Source organism: Palaemon carinicauda, chromosome 3 (assembly GCF_036898095.1).
Source record: "Palaemon carinicauda isolate YSFRI2023 chromosome 3, ASM3689809v2, whole genome shotgun sequence".
NCBI lineage: Eukaryota > Metazoa > Arthropoda > Malacostraca > Decapoda > Palaemonidae > Palaemon > Palaemon carinicauda.
The window spans coordinates 70,031,401-70,049,885 of NC_090727.1; the positions used below are offsets into that span (position 1 = coordinate 70,031,401).

Consider the following 18,485-nt stretch of genomic DNA (forward strand, 5'->3'; position numbering starts at 1 on the left):
GAACTGTAACGAATGTGCAGAAGATTAATGCGCGCCATACCGGAAATGTGTGTGTCTCGCACCCAAAATGCCTCCAAAAAGGGGAAAAAACTAAAAAAAATTAATATAACGTTTTTCTAGGTGCTTCAACGTAAACTAGTACAGAGAAATACGCCAACCCATTTTGGTACAACAAAATATTAAGTAAAATGTTTAAAATACATGCATACAAACATGAAAAACGAGAAGAGAAAAATAAAATGCCTGAGAGGATGCACGATAAAAATGCTTTTCAACCGCTAACGCTTGTGTCTCGGACCAAAAATGCCTTAGAAAGGGGGGGGGGGGGGAAAAACCACAATAACGTTTTTCTAAGTGATTTAACGTAAACTAAATAACAAAATAACAAAATATTAATTACAATATGTAAAAGACATGCATACAAATGAAACAAATAAAAAAAATTGGCTGAGGAAAATATTAGTATACAGGTATATTGGACTACTTACTTATGGGTATGCGAGGGTGCAAAGAGGCTCAGATGACAATATTTGCTGTGGAGTCAACATGTCGAATGACTTGTCCATTTTTTAACAAATATTAAAAATAAGATATTGAATAACTCGTTAATTATGCATTTCCGCCGAAAAGTGCATAGAAGAAAAAGTGACTGAAATGTGTAGCTGATGTTGTTTGTAATGGCAAATATCGCCTATGGCCTGGTAAGTGCTTGTAAAAATTTACCGCCTATTTTGTCTCTTAAGTCTCTGACCACATTTTTCAATAGTTAAATTATACTGTATTTAGGTGCAAAATTTTGTCAGCTATAATGAAACCGTTAACCCGAATCTTAGTCTAAGAGCCAAATGATGTCTGTACCTCCTACCTGTCAGACAATATTTTTAGGCCCTCTAACTGTTATTTTTTTTTTTTAGGTCACTTTCACACCAAACTGTGGTCTGACACATGCTATGTGCCACTTTGGAGTGAAAGTGCCTTTAAGGTAGTGGGTAATTTTATTGGAGAGTTGTGTGGTGTATTCTTTAAACTTCAGAACCAAGGCAATAAGTAGTGGTTTGGGCTTAAGCATAGGTACCAAGGGCCACCTGAAAAAAGCATGTTTACTGGTACACTTTTGTTTCACAACATTTTGACTCTGGTAGGGAGGGTTTTCTTCCTTGGAATTCAGTATGTTTTGCTGGCTGGCATTGTGTGTTAGCTCTTTGAATTTTTGGTTGGTTGTGAAGGGATTTTCATAATTTACATTTTGTGTTAGGTCTTCTAATTTTTTTTTTAGTTATGAAGGGATCTTTATAATTTACATTTCTTTTTTTACTTTTTCAGTAGTGTACATTTTTTGGCCTGGTAAATAAGAACAAAGGTGTCTAATAATTTGCGGTATTTATTTATCCTCACTGCTCATGAATTTGAATTTTCATAAAATTATTCTTAGACAAAATTCAGACTCCGCCAGGGAGTTAGAAACCTAGAATTGTACGATGGCCGCATGCCATCATTGTGCCACCAGGGCACCACAAATCTAGTTAGATGCAGAGATTAGTGAAATGCTTCAGTGTTACTTTCTCAGGCTTGTTTTCCCTACGAAATGGAGAGCTCTGCGTAGCACTCACACAACGGGCGTGTGAAACATACCCTTGTAAGTTTAATTTTTGCCAGCCTCTATTCCCAAAGGAATAGCGTCAGCCTCTATTCCCAAAGGAATAGCGTCAGCCTCTATTCCCAAAGGAATAGCGTCAGCCTCTATTCCCAAAGGAATAGCGTCAGCCTCTTTTCCCAAAGGAATAGCGTCAGCCTCTATTCCCAAAGGAATAGCGTCAGCCTCTGCTAACATTCATGAATGATTACAAGCAAGTATTCTCTTAAGGGCAAATGTTTAATACCGATGTCAGTTTGATCACTGCACTAGCTGGATGTACACATTCTCATGAACATGTTGACAAGGCTACAGGTAGTCAACAACCAATCTCTTTGAGCAATAATGTTGTGATTCATCGCATATACATTATTTTCACAAGCAGGCTCAGGCTCGTTTTCAAACACTTACCGGGAGGCAAAGAAGTACGCTTGCGCAAGTTCATGCGGGCAAGCAATCTTTTCTACCAACTAGGAATAGGTGCCATCATACAATTAGAGCTTCGTTCTAATAGATCATTAGTTTCAATGGTTATATACGAGAAGTCGGGTCTTGCATTCCCGCCTACCTTCTCGTAACCAGGCATAACTACAGTAGTTTACTCTCGAGTAGACTTTTCCTTCTCTCCAGCCAGTTCCTTCTTAAATTTTGGGTTTGCCAAAACTTCGCATAAGCGAATCTGCTTCTGGGGAGTGAACATTTGGAACTTATGCCAGTTTTATCAATCGTAAACAAAGAAATACCAACGTTTTCAAAACGTCGTTTCTAAGGAATCTCAGCCGTAAGGAGGAGGAGGTCTCGATTGCGGTTGTTGACCAACATCGTCTATTAGTTCCAGACGCAACGAATCATTCTTCGGCCTGCCTCGGTGGTTTGTGTTACCGGTTCATGGATGGACTCATTTATATACAGTATTACCTGTCCAGCAATGAATTTAACATACGTCCAGATCTAATCTGCTTCCAGCATTCTTTTCAGGAATATATCTATAGTCCTGCCACTGGAAGAGCCAGGCTGGAGAAATCTGTGCTTTTAAGTCATTAAAGACTAGCTGCCAGGCTTTAACAGTTTTCTTCTTAGTGGAGGCATCTGGTAACTGGTGAGCAGATAGCAACTACTCCCCTCAATTGAGTTTTCATTACTATTTTCCAATGAAAACTTAGTTATCAAATTTCTATCTTACGTAATTTCAGGGTCTCGGTAGACTAGGAACATGAAGTTTTCCAGATACCCATCCATATGAGTAAACATTACCTTGATTCATTTCCATAGGAGTTGTTTGCCAGTTTAAAGTTCTGTGATTCACACTGTCAATAGCTTTGAAAATGTTCTTAAATGTATATTCTGGTTGTGGCTTATGTTAATAGACATGGAATATGTCTTCATTGTTATCTTGATAACTGGTTGATCTTGTCAATCTCTGAAGGGTCAGGTGCACACAGTTGCTTTAGTTAGTTGGGCTGAAGATTATTTGTTCCGTAACTGAAATACAAACCACGCTATTTAATATGGGTAATTACTTTCGGCGTAGCTGAAATGACGAGCCATTAGAAATTTAACGAGGGTTTACTACCCCACCGCTAGTTAGCGGGGGATAGGGAGGGTAGCCTCACATACCTGTGTGCTGAGCTCACTTTGCTATCGACTCGGGTGGCAGTCGGACGTGTCCGCTTTCACCCTCGCCTCTTTGACAGCCATTAATGCTTATGGCTTTTTACTTACTTTTTCTTATACTTGTAATATATATAAACATTTTTTATGTTTATGTATATATTTGTGTATAGAAATGTAGTAAGTTTTCTTTTCAGTGTTTGTGCTGTGTGTGTAATGTACGACAACGACACCTGCGTAGTGAAAGGCCACCACGGTTCCACGTCACGGGGTACGGCCTCTCCATCTTGGTCCATCGGTTTTTCCTTCGGCTTTTCCGTTAACTCAGCCGCCGTGGGGAATCGTCATCGCTGGACTTTCTTCATTCATCTATTATCTTCGCTGTCCCTCCTTTCCTACGGGGAACTTGGATTCTCAGCGAAGGGAATGTGGGAGTTTAATTTGACGACGGTCTCTCTCTCTACTCGAGGTCGTTCACCCCTTACTACTACTACTACGTACTATTACGGAAGCTCCTTTCCCGTTGCGGGTTGGGTTGCTATTCAGTTTATTTGTCCAGTTCAAGGTGCCGTGTTTCGGTCTCTCCACAGCACCACAGGGTTTCACCAGTGTTCACCCTAATATCATCGTGGGCACTCAGGATCGGCTTCTGTCTCCTCCATTATCTAGATGACTGCCTGATCCTAGCAGACTCGGAGTCATTCCCTCTTTGACACCGAGACAAACTTCTAGGACTTGTCCAGGATCTAAGGATCATGGTAAGTCTCGAGAAGTCCGCTCTGCTGCCCAATCAAAGACTGGTTCACCTAGGCATGATTATATACACCAATCTCCATAAGGCCTTTCCATCAGACGACAGGATAGCAAGGCTAAGAAGAGTCGCAAGCCTTTTCCTCAGAGGAGAAGAGCTTCCAACCCAATCGTGGTTACGTCTCCTCGGTCACCTTTCACCCTTGGCTCGTCTAGTTCTCAACGGTCGCCTCAGGATGAGGTCTCTCCAGGGGCGACTCAGGTCCTAGTAGAATCAAGGCTGCGATTCATTCCCCGGACATCATGCTCCCTATGGATCCTGCGGAACGGATGAACCGCCAGTGGTGGGTGACAGGCGAGAATCTACGAAGAAGAATGAATCTTCTCGTTCCTTCCCCCCGGATTGGATGCTGTTTTCAGACACCTCCAAGGGAGGGGGGGGGGGGCACGTTCTGTACCACTGGACCTCAGGCCTGTGGTAGAAATCTGCTAGAGATGAAGGCCGTCTTCCTGGCCCTTCAACAGTTCCAACAAGGACCTGGCGGATCACTCTGTGGTGTGATGAGCTACAACACCACAGTAGTGGCTTACATCAAGCAAGGAGGTACCTTTTCAAAGCAGCTATCCCATCTCTCAGTAGAGATACTGAAATAGACCGAAGTCCACTCGATTCCTCTATCGGCTCGCTTCATTCCAGACAAAGGGAATGTGCTCGCTGATAGTCGGAGCAGAGTGTCTCAGATAATGAGTACCGAGTGGTCCTTGGATCATCCAGTAGCCAACAAAGTCCTGACTTTGTGGGGTTACCCGACTGTGGATTGGTTTGCTACAGCGCTGAACTTCAAGCTCCCGCTGTATTGCCCCCCAGTCCCAGATCCCAATGCACTCTGGCAAGATGCCTTCCAACAACGGGGGACAGCACCGACGTGTACGCTTTTCCCCCGTTCTGTCTGATGAGGAGGGTGCTCAACAAGACCAGAATATCGGTCAATCTCTCGATGACCCTTTATAGCTACACTATGGCATCACGCGGAATGGTTTCCCGACCTTCCGCAACTCCTAACGGAACTTCTGGGAGAACTCCCTCTGCGACACAAACTACTCAAACAACCACATGCCAGCATCTTTCACAAAGCCGTAGCTTCGCTTTGACTTCACGCCTGGAGACTATCCAGCATCTCCTCACTAAGAGAGGATTGTCGCAACAAGTTGCGAACGGGATCTCTGGACTCCTGCGTAGGTCATCCGCAGGGGTCTACCAGGCAAAGTGGCGAGTTTTCTGTGGTTGGAGTCGTGAAGGGGTATCTCTCCACTCGATACCACTATTCCAGCAATAGCGGAGTTCTTCGTATATTCGCGGGAAGAATGCGCCTTTCAGTCTCGGCAACGAAAGGCTATCGCTCAGCCTTAAGTCTAGCCTTCAGGCTCAAAGGAGTGGACATTTCTTCCTCGCTGGAACTTTCCTACTCAGACGAAGATATTATCTTACCTGCCCTCAGTCGGAAGTGAGACCTCCTCCATGGAACATGGTTCGAGTTCTCAGGCCTCTTAAGAGACCTCCCTACGAACCATTTCGCCAGGCTTCAGATCGCTACTTAACTTGGAAGGCGGTGTTCCTACTAGCTTTGGCCTCGGCCAAGCGAGTCAGTGAACTTCATGGTCTCTCGTATGACATCGCCCATGCAAAGGGATGAGGGGAGGTAACGTTCAGATTCTTCTCTAAGTTTGTGGCTAAGAGAGAATCTGGGAGTGCCGGATCCTCGATTCAACTCTTTCCGGATTTCGAGTCTTCGTTCTGTTACAGATGACCCAGACCATCCCCTACTGTGTCCAGTAATGAGTCTGAGGTTATATCTCAAAGAACGGCTGCATTCGTCCCCAAGTGCAAGCTTTGTTTGTGAGCACTAGGAGAACAAAGAGGAGGGTCACCAAGAATACCATCTCGGCATGGATTCGTAGGGTGATCCATCTGTCCCTGAATCCTGACCCTCCTCCGTCATGTCGCCTTAGAGCGCATGATGTTAGGGGCGTAGCTACATCCCTGGCCTTCAAGAGGAACTTCTCAGTGACGCAGGTTCTATAAGCAAGGGTGTGGAAGCGTCAGACGACCTTCACAGCCCACTACCTGCAAGACGTGACCCACAGGAGGCTCGATACGTTCTCTATCGGCCCTATGGTGGCTGCACAATAGCTGGTTTAAACCTCAGGCTCCTTAATGGACAAGTAGCAGAGGGTTGAGGGCATTGTTACCCGGTTTTAGTCTGCTTGAAAGAAAAGGTATGTCTGGCCCATATTCTTTTCTTCATCCTCCCCTCTCTTGGGGAAGCAGCATCCTGGGTTCTCTGCACAGCTGACCTCAAGCCACTGCAGGTAAACCATGTTTCCTTATGTTCCTAGTATTAAGTTAATACTGTCACGTCCCCATACCCTGACGAGGTGGTATTGGGAGAGTCCTAGCCTAAAGTTTCCATCTAAGAACTTCAGGTCAACTTCCTTGGACGAGTCACACACAATCCTTCACACACAGCTTATGTAGGCCGCAGCCCTTGCATAGCAAGGTGCGAGCGAGGTGCAGGGAGTGCTGACAAACAGAGATAATGAGTCCCTGGGCAAAGCCAAAAGCCAGTATGCCTGGGACTTTTCCACCCTTCTTAAGGGTTGAGTCACCCATATTAAATAGCGTGGTTTGTATTTCAGTTACGGATCAAATGACTAATTCAGAGATAATTTGTATTTTTCCTAACTATACAAACCTTAGCTATTTAATCAAACTTGCCCGCCAGCCCTATCCCCCGTGAAGTCCTACCTCTAAGCAAAGTGAGCTCAGCACACAGGTGTGTGAGGGTGGGGTGGGGGGGGGGGGTACCAGGCTACCCTCCCTACCCCCCTGCTAACTAGCGGTGGGGTAGCAAACCCTCGTTAAATTTCTAATGGCTCGTCATTTCAGATACGCCGAAAGTAATTACCCATATTAAATAGCTAAGGTTTGTATAGTTAGGAAAAAATACAAATTATCTCTGAATTTGTCATGTTCATCTGCATCTAGAGAAGCGTGCAGCCTTTTATTGGCTTCGGTAAGAAGACCATGATGTTTCAAGCAAGCTGAATGCTGTGGTAGACCAGGTTTGATGCAAAGTTTCAAGAGGCTGATTATAGATATTAAGTGGTCCCTTCATTCTTTCATTATGAGGAGGGTATTAGTTTTGAGAAGCACCAATGAACAACCTGTATGCCATCCAGTACAATAAGAAGTTCCCTGGCTTCAGGGCTGAAAATTGGCATGCCTTTTAACCCCTGCCATCTTTGTCTTCCCCCATCCTCCTCCCTGATTAATCAGTTGATCAGCAGGGTACTCGACATTATTATCTAGGTGGTCCTGGGGTCTTCTCATTGTACATAGGTAAAAGATATTTCTAGATCTGCTGGCTGTACAGTACTTGTCTTACAGTGAGTAAATCACCCTAGCCTAATTTTCCTCCTCAGCCTAACCTGCTGAGGTTTCACCAGTCCTTGGTAAGGGGGCAGTGCTATCAGTGCACCTCACACAGTGCACTATAGTTATTACTTAATGGTTCTTGCAGCATTCCTTGAATTTTACTCCATTCCTGCCCCCTTTCTTTCATCTTGTTGGCCAACCTCTTGTAACTTTTGCTTTAAATTACAAGTGGTGGGTTTTCCCCCTGTTGCACTTGGATGCTAAGTGACCCTTCAAGCCACAGCACTAGGCTATATAGCCCATATACATAAATCAAAATCACTGGTCCTTGAAGTCTTTCTTTGAATGCTTGTATGCTTTCCAGCATTTCCAGCTAGAGAGGGTCTTGTCTCACAAGATTGGTCTGGGGATATTGAGGAAAGTTAGATACTCTGCAGACATGTACAGTATTGGAGCGAGCAAGCAGTCTTCTGTGCTATCTGTCATAGGAGGGTACTTTTGGCTGAAACTTTTTAGGTTAGTTTGAGACTTCCTTGTGTTGGCTTCCTCCAGACATAAACTTTTCCTGTGTATTCTCTTACGATGATAGCTCTTCATCATCTCTGAAGTAAAGTGATTGTTCTGCTCTGATCCAGGTGCTCCAGTGAAAGGGCATGGATCTATCTTCCTCAGTGAAGGTCTTGCCTTTTAAAGGGCTTCCTTATGTAGGTTCCTACCAAGAAAAGTTCTTTGTTGTCTGTAGTGAAGGGCGATTTGCTCTGTCCTGATCCATGTGTTCCAGTGGAAGGGCTTTGATCTCTTCCTCAGTGAAGTCATACTCACTCAGTGGTCAGGTTTCTAGAGTATGATTCACCTTATCCTTCAGTCACTGTACCCTTTGATCACTTAAATGAGGTTTGGAAAGACCTCAGCCACAAAATTTTGCTATCTAACCAAGGCTTTAAGGAAGAGTAGGCGATGATCTGTATGGTTTCTTATATCAAGTCTTGCATTCTGAAAGATGGGGTACACGTTTTCTTCCATTCCTGAGTTTTTGTTGAAAAATTAATATGCTATGTGTCCCTATCTTGAGATTCAAGAGTTTTTCTACCCCCTTCCTCTGGACTTTTTAGATAACTATCGAGATGGCGCTCCCTCAACAGGACTCCTATTCCAAAGTGTCCAGCACCTTTTAGTTAGCACCAAGAAACAGAAAGAAATGGTATCCAAAACTCCTCTTTTTTGCTCTCACTAGGCTACAAAGTGATTGTATTTATCTGGCTTGAGAATGATGCAATGCCCTGTGGAAGAAACCTTTTTGCCCGTGTTTTGAACACTGCATTTGGTGCAGGTAAACCATCTTTCTCTTACTACTTATGGGAGGTTGCCCACAATTTCTGACACCTTTTCCATTATAGTTACTAAAACCATACAGTCACTTCCCTGAACCTCACAGTTCACTGTAGGCTTTTAACATCTTTGCAGTATTCTTTCAGCCCCTAGCTGCTCTTTTTTTATTTATTATGTTTGACATCCATTCTATCTTTCTTCCATCTTGCTACCCAACCCTTCTAAATTTGACATAGTTGTGTAACTGCAGGGTTTTTCTCAGTTTCACTAAAGTGCTGTATGGTCTTACAGGCCCAGTGCTGGGCTAAATAGCCCATTTTAAATATTTAACTTAGCCGGTGAATATATAGCTGCAACTCTGTTGCTCGACAGACAAAAAACTGTACAAAAAAAACTCGCCAGCGATCGCTATACAGGTAGCGGGTGTGCCCATCAGCGCCAGCTGTCGGCCAGATACCAAGCTCCATGTAAACAAAGACTCAATTTTCTCTCTGTCGACGTGTCGACAAGACGTACTTTACTCGCTGTTGAAACCTGGAGTTTTTCCCATCATCTTTGGTGAAGTACTATATTCTGGTTTGAGCTTTCGCAGTGCAGGTGTTTTTTCTTCATCTTAAATCTTGAACTCGTTTTGGATAGATTTAATTTTTGGTGACAAAGAGAGCATGGACTTTCTTTGACTCTTAAATGGCCGACCCTTCCCTTAGACGGAAGTGTGTTTAGGCTTTTAGTAATTATCTTATCACGTTATAAATTAATTATAGATTTTCCTCTATATATTTTATATCTCTCCGCCTTTATTAGGCCTCTTCGATTAACTTTCCATTTATAATAAACATAAAAAATAAATTTTAATGTTTTGTTTATATGCGACCTTTCCTGAGAGTAGGCGGTCCTATCTTGGAAACCGAAGTTAAACAACGTTGAGCCCTTTGCAATCGTAAATAGCTTTTAAAGAGCTAATGATTTAAAACCTTTTAAATGAATATTTTTAATAAATATTTTATGAAAGAATTTCTTTGAATAGTCTTCGTACTATTTTCAAAGATGAACTAACGTTTAGTTTATTTATACTACGCAGTTTGCGCTCTATCGTTACGATAGAGAGAGAGAGAGTATCACGGTTTCACTTTGCAGAAAGAGTAAATCGATTCTGACGTTTTGTTCATTCTTCTTTCAAAGCTTAAATGTTTTAAATTTTATTTTAAAGGAACTTTTTAATTGAAAAACCTTTCAGTTTTTTCCTTTGGTCAAATAACATGTTTTTTTGACGAAATGTAATTGGGCTCTTCTCTTAGGTGCGAAATCAAGAGAGAAAGAGAGAGAGAGATAGAGACGGAGGGAGAGAGAGGAGAGAAAACGTTCCGTTCAAGCGGGTAACGTTCTCGAGTTGCTCTCGTCCCTAGTCTTGGTACGGGGAGAAAGGATAAAACGTTTTTAGTTTTTATTCTCGTCCCCAGGCTATGTGCGGTTAGAGATTGAAAACGTAGTTTTGAAGTAACTAGTGTTTAGTCTCTTCCCCAGCCACTGAATTTTTTATCTTAAAATATGTTTTCTGTTTTTTGCTGGTATTAACCCTGGATAGGTACGGTCCTCGGACACCCCTTTAAGGGTATACTCGGACGCGAACGACCCCGACGCCAAAAAAAATTCTTGAAAAATCAGTTTTTGCAGTAACCTCCTTTTTTCTTTTGCCAAAAAAAACTTCAATGAATGCTTAAAACAACTGTAAAGATAAATACTACTCATCTGCAGAAAAACTATTTATTATAAATATTTTAAAAAATTAAGTAGAAAAAAAAAAAGACCTGACATAAAAATTCATAAAAAAAAAGTTTATACATATATACACAAATCCTTTTAGGAATTGATTCTTGAATGTTTAGGACACATCTTGATGTATTTTGGATGAAGTCAGACCCATGGAGGTGAAGATCTGAAATGAGAAAAAAAGGGTAACTTTTTTTGGCCAAAAAAAATTGTCCAAATTTCATGAATTTTTTTGGGTACCCAAATGAAATAGGAAGTGGCTAATTTTTTTAGGGAATAAACATATGTTATCCTAAAATAGAAATATGTAAAAAAATCTTCATTATTTTGTAAATTACATTTATATCAGGGGCCATATCTAAAGGTAATTTTTTGAGTACTTGGAAATTTCGTAAAAAAATACATATATTTAATATATAATATGATATTTATGCAGGTAAAAATATACCAAAATATCACAAATTCTATAGGGAACAAGAATATATATAGATAGGGCAGCTTACGCTTCGGATATGTCCACAAAATGGCCGCCAACCACACTGACTCAGACTCCCTAATCTGCCACTTGAAATGTAGGAAGGGTATGTCAATTTCAAGGTGTTATTTACTAATCTAATTATTATTGGATATGCATAAAAATTGTATGGTGGGTTGCTGGATAATTGTCGATTATTTTACGACTATAAAATTAAAATTCTGACCCAAAAAATTTTTTTTGAAGGGAAATAAAATCGAAAAAAAAAATGTAAAACAATATTTTAGCTAAAAAAATTTGATGATATTCAATCAAAAAAAAAGTAAACAAAATTTTCCGACAAATAAACATCTAGAGGAATCATTACTCTGTGATAGTTCCTTAGTACGTAGTAATTTTGAAAGAATTGGGAAAAAACGAAAAAATGGCAATCACCGGAAAATCAAACACATACCTATATATACGCCATATCTGGCTAAAAAAAAGATAGGCATGGGTAGCCAGATCATCTAGAAACACTTTCCAACACTATAAAAATATAAGTTTTGCGACACTACTTGCCAATTCCTTACGGTAACATGACTAAGCAAAAAAATGCAAAACAAATAAAAAGGGGCACTCGTGGAAAAATGGCCATTCTAATATACGGCATTTCAGAAAAAAAAAATTTCAGCCACGTGCTAGGCAAACCATCAAGGCATATTTTCCGACAAATAAACATATAAATGAAATATTACTCTGTGATAGTTCCTTAGTACGTAGTAATTTTGAAAGAAATGGGAAAAAACGAAAAAATGGCAATCACAGGAAAATCGAACACATACCTATATATACGCCATATCTGGCTAAAAAAAAAATAGGCATGGGTAGCCAGATCATCTAGAAACACTTTCCAACACTATAAAAATATAAGTTTTGCGACACTACTTGCCAATTCCTTACGGTAACATGACTAAGCAAAAAAATGCAAAACAAATAAGAAGGGGCACTCGCGGAAAAATGCCCAACATTCTAATATACGGCATCTCAGATAAAAAAAAAGACATGCACGTGTTAGCCCAACCATCAAGGCACACTTTCTAACACATAAACATGAAAAAAAAATCAATAATATACGGCAATTCCTTACTACGTAGTAAATTTTTACAAATATTGAAAAAAAAACAGAAATTGGCAACCGCAGTTAAATACCCAATATACCAATAACTACGTCGTATCTGACAAAAACAAAATCACGCATGGGTAGCCAGATCATCTAGACACACTTTCCAACATTAAAAAAGCAAAAGTTTTAAGACACTATTTCGCAATATCTTACGGAAAAATGACTTGGCAAAAAAATTAAAAAAAATTAAAAAGGGACACTCGCGGTAAAATGCCCGAGATTCTAATATACGACATCTCAGATAAAAAAAAAGACATGCACGTGTTAGCCCAACCATCAAGGCACACTTTCTAACACATAAACATGAAAAAAAAATGAATAATATACGGCAATTCCTTACTACGTAGTAATTTTTACAAATATTGAAAAAAAAACAGAAATTGGTAACCGCAGTTAAATACCCAATATACCAATAACTACGTCGTATCTGACAAAAACAAAGTCATGCATGGGTAGCCAGATCATCTAGACACACTTTCCAACACTAAACAAGCAAAAGTTTTACGACACTATTTGGCAATATCTTACGGAAAAATGACTTGGCAAAAAAATGAAAAAAAATGAAAAAGGGGCACTCGCGGTAAAATGGTCCTCGTGGTGATGAACGACATTTTAACTAAAAAAAAAAACATGCACATGGTAGCCAAACAATCCACCAAGACTTTCCACAACTGATAACCTATACAAGTTGCGCCATTCTACGACAATTTCATAATACGTAATAACTTTGATAATTATGCAAACTACCTCAGAAGGGTAAACTCGGACGCGAACGACCCCGACGCGTCTCAGAAATCGGGGAAGGAGTACAGCTACAGCAATGCACATCTGGACACTACTAGAGCGTGTAGGGGAGACACCTCCTGCAGGTCGATCACCCACAAATTCAGTCACAGGGGTGAGTCACGTGAGAAAAACCTGTTTTTTTTTGACGCTCGGGGTCGCAAACGACCCACCGTACCTATCCAGGGTTAATGGGCTTGCATTATACGACTGATTTCGCAATTACTACCTTTTGATGAGGGTAGAATTGCGTGCTTCAGGTAGAAATCAGTAAAAGTTTCGATTTCAGTGAAATAAGTGCAAAACAGAAAATCGAAGTGATAAAGTGATATTGCGCTAAGTGTTACAGTGTTGCGTCCGAGGGTTCGTCTGTTCGTGCCTGTCGTTCACCTAGTCCGGGACCTCTTGCAAGCTCCCAAACCCAGGGGAGAAGTAATGTCGAACGACTTATGGGTTCGAGAGGCCTTGATCAACGAACAGACGTTTCCCTCTATGGTATCGGGTGTATCTTACCAAGATCTCCCCTACTATAAGGCGAGAGAGACGTTTTTTCTCCTCGTCATCCGAAGGCTTTTCGCATAAGAAACCTGTAATAAGGTTTCGAAGCCCTTAAGCGAAAGTCAGTCCTTTCAGGACAGGTCCAGCGTCCTGGTTGCAGCCATTAGGACAGCTCTGACCCTATGCAGTCTCGGAAAACTGCCCGCCGCCTAACAAAAGCGTAACACAGACTCCGAGAGTCTTTTTTGTTGGCAAAGTGTTGCGGTCACAGACGTTACCCTCGTCTCTTACCACAACCATTTCCGTTGATCCTTAATGGGTTGTACGGCAAGACATGCAGAATATGCTTGCCTCCCTTATGGAAGACTATTCTGCCGATTAGTCCGTTGAGTCTAGCCGTTTATCTCATCGATATCCTGGCTTTCAGCCAACCTAACGTTCCTTTGTGCTTCCTGTTGACGTTGGCGTAGCTAAGTCACGTCAGTCAGGTTGTTTAGAACCACACTCGATGCGGTCTCGTATGGATTTTCAGCCACATTTGGACGTTAGGCCACTTGCTGATGCTCCTGTTGACGTTCAGGACGTTCGCTAACAATCGGAGTTGACTTGTTTTGACGCTGTGCGTCAACCTCCGCATTCTAGAGTTGTTTTGACTGCTCAGTCTAGGCAGTCAAAGCAGTCTCGAGTGGACGCTGTGCGTCCTCACGCACCTGTTATTGTTGACAGTTCAGTTGTTGACAGTTCACAGACTGTCAAGCAGTTACATGACGTTGCGTCCTGGTCCGCTACTAATGCACCAGTGCGTGTGGACTCTGCTTGTAAAGCATTGCCACCACGGTAGGTCTCTCCCTTGCTTGAGACTCAGCTTTTATCGGACAAGGTTCCTGTAGATGAGGAAGTTGCTGTTCCCCCTCCTACTGATATTCCCTTGAGGACTCTGTCAGACGGAGAGGAGCCTAAAGCTGCTTAGCCCTCTATGGACTTTAATTAAATCATGATGATTTTTTTAAGGATCTTTGTCCGGTTCTTTTTGTAACTGCTGCTCCTCGTTCGCCTAGACGTCAGAGCTTACACTAGGCCTAGCTACTTCGAAGCCGTTGTTTATAAGCTAGTGCTCTCTCGCTCTCCTAGAGAGCTTTACGTTTGCTAGGCGACTGGTTTATCACCAGGAGGAGTTTGGGGGATACAGCCTTTGCTTTCCCTTCTTTTAAACTGGCTTATAGAGCGAGAGTCTGATATGACACGAGAGAAGTTCTCGGCTTGGGAGTTCATGCCTCTGCCCAGATAGACTTCTCAAATCTCGTAGACTCTCCCTGGCGCCTGGCCAGGAGACGCTCCAAGTTTTTTACAGGTCAACTTCACAGCTGTTTTCGAGCCTTTGAAGTTTTGCTGTACAATTATGTCATGCATAAACAAGGCTTTCAGGGATGGAAAGCGGTACCGCCTCAGTCGCTAACCCCGTCTGTTGCCGCACCTGCTCCCGTAGACCCTAAATGGGCTTTGCTGCAAGACATGCAGTCCAAGCTTGCGTCCTTGATAGAGGACTTTAATGCGGAGAAGGTTGCTGCCGAACCTTCTGGCCAACAACCTTCCAACCGGTCGGTTGTGCGTCCTGTTGACGCTGAGGTAACCTTCTCGCGTCTACCAGTTGAGGTGGTTCCTCCACCGATGCGACCCAGTGTGGGTTGCCAGCCGCACGTTGACGTTAAGCGACGCTCGGAGGTGGTTGTTGACGTTCAGGACGTTCAACAACCAGCAGAGGTGACTTGTTGTGACGCGGTGCGTCAACCTCAGCAACCTGGTATGGTGTTGATTGCACAACCCCGACGGTCTAGACAGTCTCGGGTGGACGCTGTGCTTCCTCGCGCACCCATGGTTGTTGACAGTTCACAGACTGTGCAGCAGTTCCATGACGTTGCGTCCGGCTCCGTCACGCATGCACCAGTGCGACCGGACTCAGCGAGCCAGACGTTGCCCACTCCGTTGCTGTTTCCTCATCAGTTTTCGGATGAGGAACTATCTGATGAGGACGTTGCTGAACAACAAGACGATCAGCCCCCAGAATAGATCAAGCCCTGCTATCCATCCAGATGCTGAAGAAGGAACGCTGCTCAGTCAGGCTGTGGATGAGTCTGGTGGGGACGCTGTCATCCCTGGAACAGTTTGTATCACTAGGAAGACTACACCTCCGTCCTCTTCAATACCATCTGGCTTTTCACTGGAAAAAGGACAAGACGCTAGAAGCGGTCTCGATCCCGATTTCCGGAAAGATAAAGTCTTGTCTGACTTGGTGGAAGGACAATATCAACCTAAGAGAGGGTCTTCCCCTGGCTGTTCAGACTCCCCACCACGTTCTCTTCTCGGACGCATCGGACTTGGGCTGGGGCGCGACACTGGACGGTCGGGAATGCTCAGGTCTGTGGAACTCGAGTCAGAGGAGCATGCATATCAACTGCAAGGAGCTGTTGGCAGTTCATCTGGCCTTGAAAAGCTTCGAGTATCTCCTTCGAGGCAAAGTGGTGGAAGTAAACTCGGACAACACCACGGCCTTGGCGTACATCTCCAAACAAGGAGGTACCCACTCACTGACGTTGTACGAGATCGCAAGGGACCTGCTCATCTGGTCAAAAGGTCAAGACATCTCCCTAGTAACGAGGTTCATCCAAGGCAACTTGAATGTCATAGCAGATTGTCTCAGTCGGAAAGGGCAAGTAATTCCAACAGAATGGACCCTCCACAAGGATGTGTGCAAGAGACTTTGGGCCACTTGGGGCCAACCAACCATAGATCTCTTTGCAACCTCGCTGACCAAGAGGCTTCCAATCTATTGCTCCCCAGTCCCGGACCCAGCAGCAATACATATAGATGCCTTCCTCCTAGATTGGTCACATCTGGATCTCTACGCATTCCCACCGTTCAAGATTGTCAACAAGGTACTGCAGAAGTTCGCCTCTCACGAAGGGACAAGGTTGACGTTAGTTGCTCCCCTCTGGCCCGCGAGAGAATGGTTCACCGAGGTACTTCGATGGCTAGTAGACGTTCCCAGAAGTCTTCCTCTAAGGGTGGACCTTCTACGTCAGCCTCACGTAAAGAAGGTACACCAAAGCCTCCTCGCTCTTCGTCTGACTGCCTTCAGACTATCGAAAGACTCTCGAGAGCTAGAGGCTTTTCGAAGGAGGCAGCCAGTGCGATTGCTAGAGCAAGGAGAGCGTCCACCATTAGAGTCTACCAGTCGAAGTGGGAAGTCTTCCGAGACTGGTGCAAGTCAGTTTCTGTATCCTCGACCAGTACCTCTGTAGCTCAAATAGCTGATTTTCTCTTATACCTGAGAAAAGGACGATCCCTTTCAGCTCCCACTATCAAGGGCTACAGAAGCATGTTGGCATCAGTCTTCCGGCATAGAGGCTTAGATCTTTCCAACAGTAAAGATCTTCAAGACCTCCTTAAGTCTTTTGAGACCACCAAGGAGCGTCGTTTGGCTACCCCTGGATGGAATTTAGACGTGGTGCTAAGATTCCTCATGTCAGACAGGTTTGAGCCGTTACAATCAGCCTCCCTGAAAGATCTCATTCTAAAGACACTTTTCCTGGTATGCTTAGCCTCAGCTAAAAGAGTCAGTGAGATTCATGCCTTCAGCAAGAACATCGGATTTTCGTCAGAAAAAGCCACCTGTTCGCGGTAACTTGGTTTTCTAGCCAAAAATGAGCTGCCTTCTCGGCCTTGGCCTAAATCTTTCGATATTCCCAGCTTATCGGAGATCGTAGGCAATGAACTAGAAAGAGTCTTATGCCCTGTTAGAGCTCTTAAGTTCTATTTAAAGCGTACCAAACCTTTACGAGGCCAATCTGAAGCTTTATGGTGTTCAGTTAAGAAACCATCTTTGCCTATGTCAAAGAATGCTTTATCATACTTTATCAGATTGTTAATACGAGAAGCTCATTCACATCTGAGTGAGGAAGACCAAGCTTTGCTTAAGGTGAAGACGCACGAAGTTAGAGCTGTAGCAACTTCCGTGGCCTTTAAGCAAAATAGATCTCTGCGAAGTAAATGGACGCAACCTATTGGAGAAGCAAGTCAGTGTTCGCGTCTTTCTATCTAAAGGATGTCCAGTCTCTTTACGAGAACTGCTACACACTGGGACCATTCGTAGCAGCGAGTGCAGTAGTGGGTGAGGGCTCAACCACTACAATTCCCTAATTCCATATCCTTTTAATCTGTCTCTTGAAATGTTTTTAATGTTGTTTTTATGGGTTGTCCGGAAGGCTTAGAAGCCTTTCGCATCCTGGTTGATTTGGCGGGTGGTCAAAGTCATTTCTTGAGAGCGCCCAGATTAGGGGTTTGATGAGGTCCTGTTGTATGGGTTGCAGCCCTTGATACTTCAGCTCCTAGGGGTCTATCAGCATCCTAAGAGGATCGCGAGGCTCCGTAAGGAAGACGTACTTATAAGGCAGAGTAATCGTACAAGTCGACTTCCTTACCAGGTACCTATTTATTTTGTTTTTGTTATTTTGATAACTTCTAAAATGAAATAAAAACTCTTAGCTCATAAAATGTAAACATATTTTACTGGTCTCTACCCACCATCCTGGGTGTGAATCAGCTATATATTCACCGGCTAAGTTAAATATTTAAAAATGATATTTTAATTATAAAATAAATTTTTGAATATACTTACCCGGTGAATATATAAATTAAATGACCCTCCCTTCCTCCCCAATAGAGACGCAGTGGGACGAGGAGAAAATTGAGTCTTTGTTTACATGGAGCTTGGTATCTGGCCGACAGCTGGTGCTGATGGGCACACCCGCTACCTGTATAGCGATCGCTGGCGAGTTTTTTTTTGTAGTTTTTTGTCTGTCGAGCAACAGAGTTGCAGCTGTATATTCACCGGGTAAGTATATTCAAAAATTTATTTTATAATTAAAATATCATAATTCATAAATCAAATACTTACAATTGCTTGAAAATACATGTAGGCCTACTGTAAATCATTTTATTTAACATGTTTACTGCTGTTGGTAATTGAGGGCCGTCT

General features: G+C 42.9%; 3 long non-coding RNA genes across 17 annotated transcripts in view; 2 read left to right on the forward strand and 1 right to left on the reverse strand.

Annotated features, from left to right (window-relative positions):
- LOC137638319 (uncharacterized) overlaps positions 1–18,485 on the forward strand; it is a 1,154,758-nt gene that overhangs the window by 840,895 nt on the left and 295,378 nt on the right. The gene's annotated exons all lie outside the window — the stretch shown is intronic.
- The window catches only part of LOC137638322 (uncharacterized), an 838,879-nt gene that overhangs the window by 339,866 nt on the left and 480,528 nt on the right, over positions 1–18,485 (reverse strand). The window lies entirely within an intron of this gene.
- The window catches only part of LOC137638325 (uncharacterized), a 36,902-nt gene that overhangs the window by 2,716 nt on the left and 15,701 nt on the right, over positions 1–18,485 (forward strand). The gene's annotated exons all lie outside the window — the stretch shown is intronic.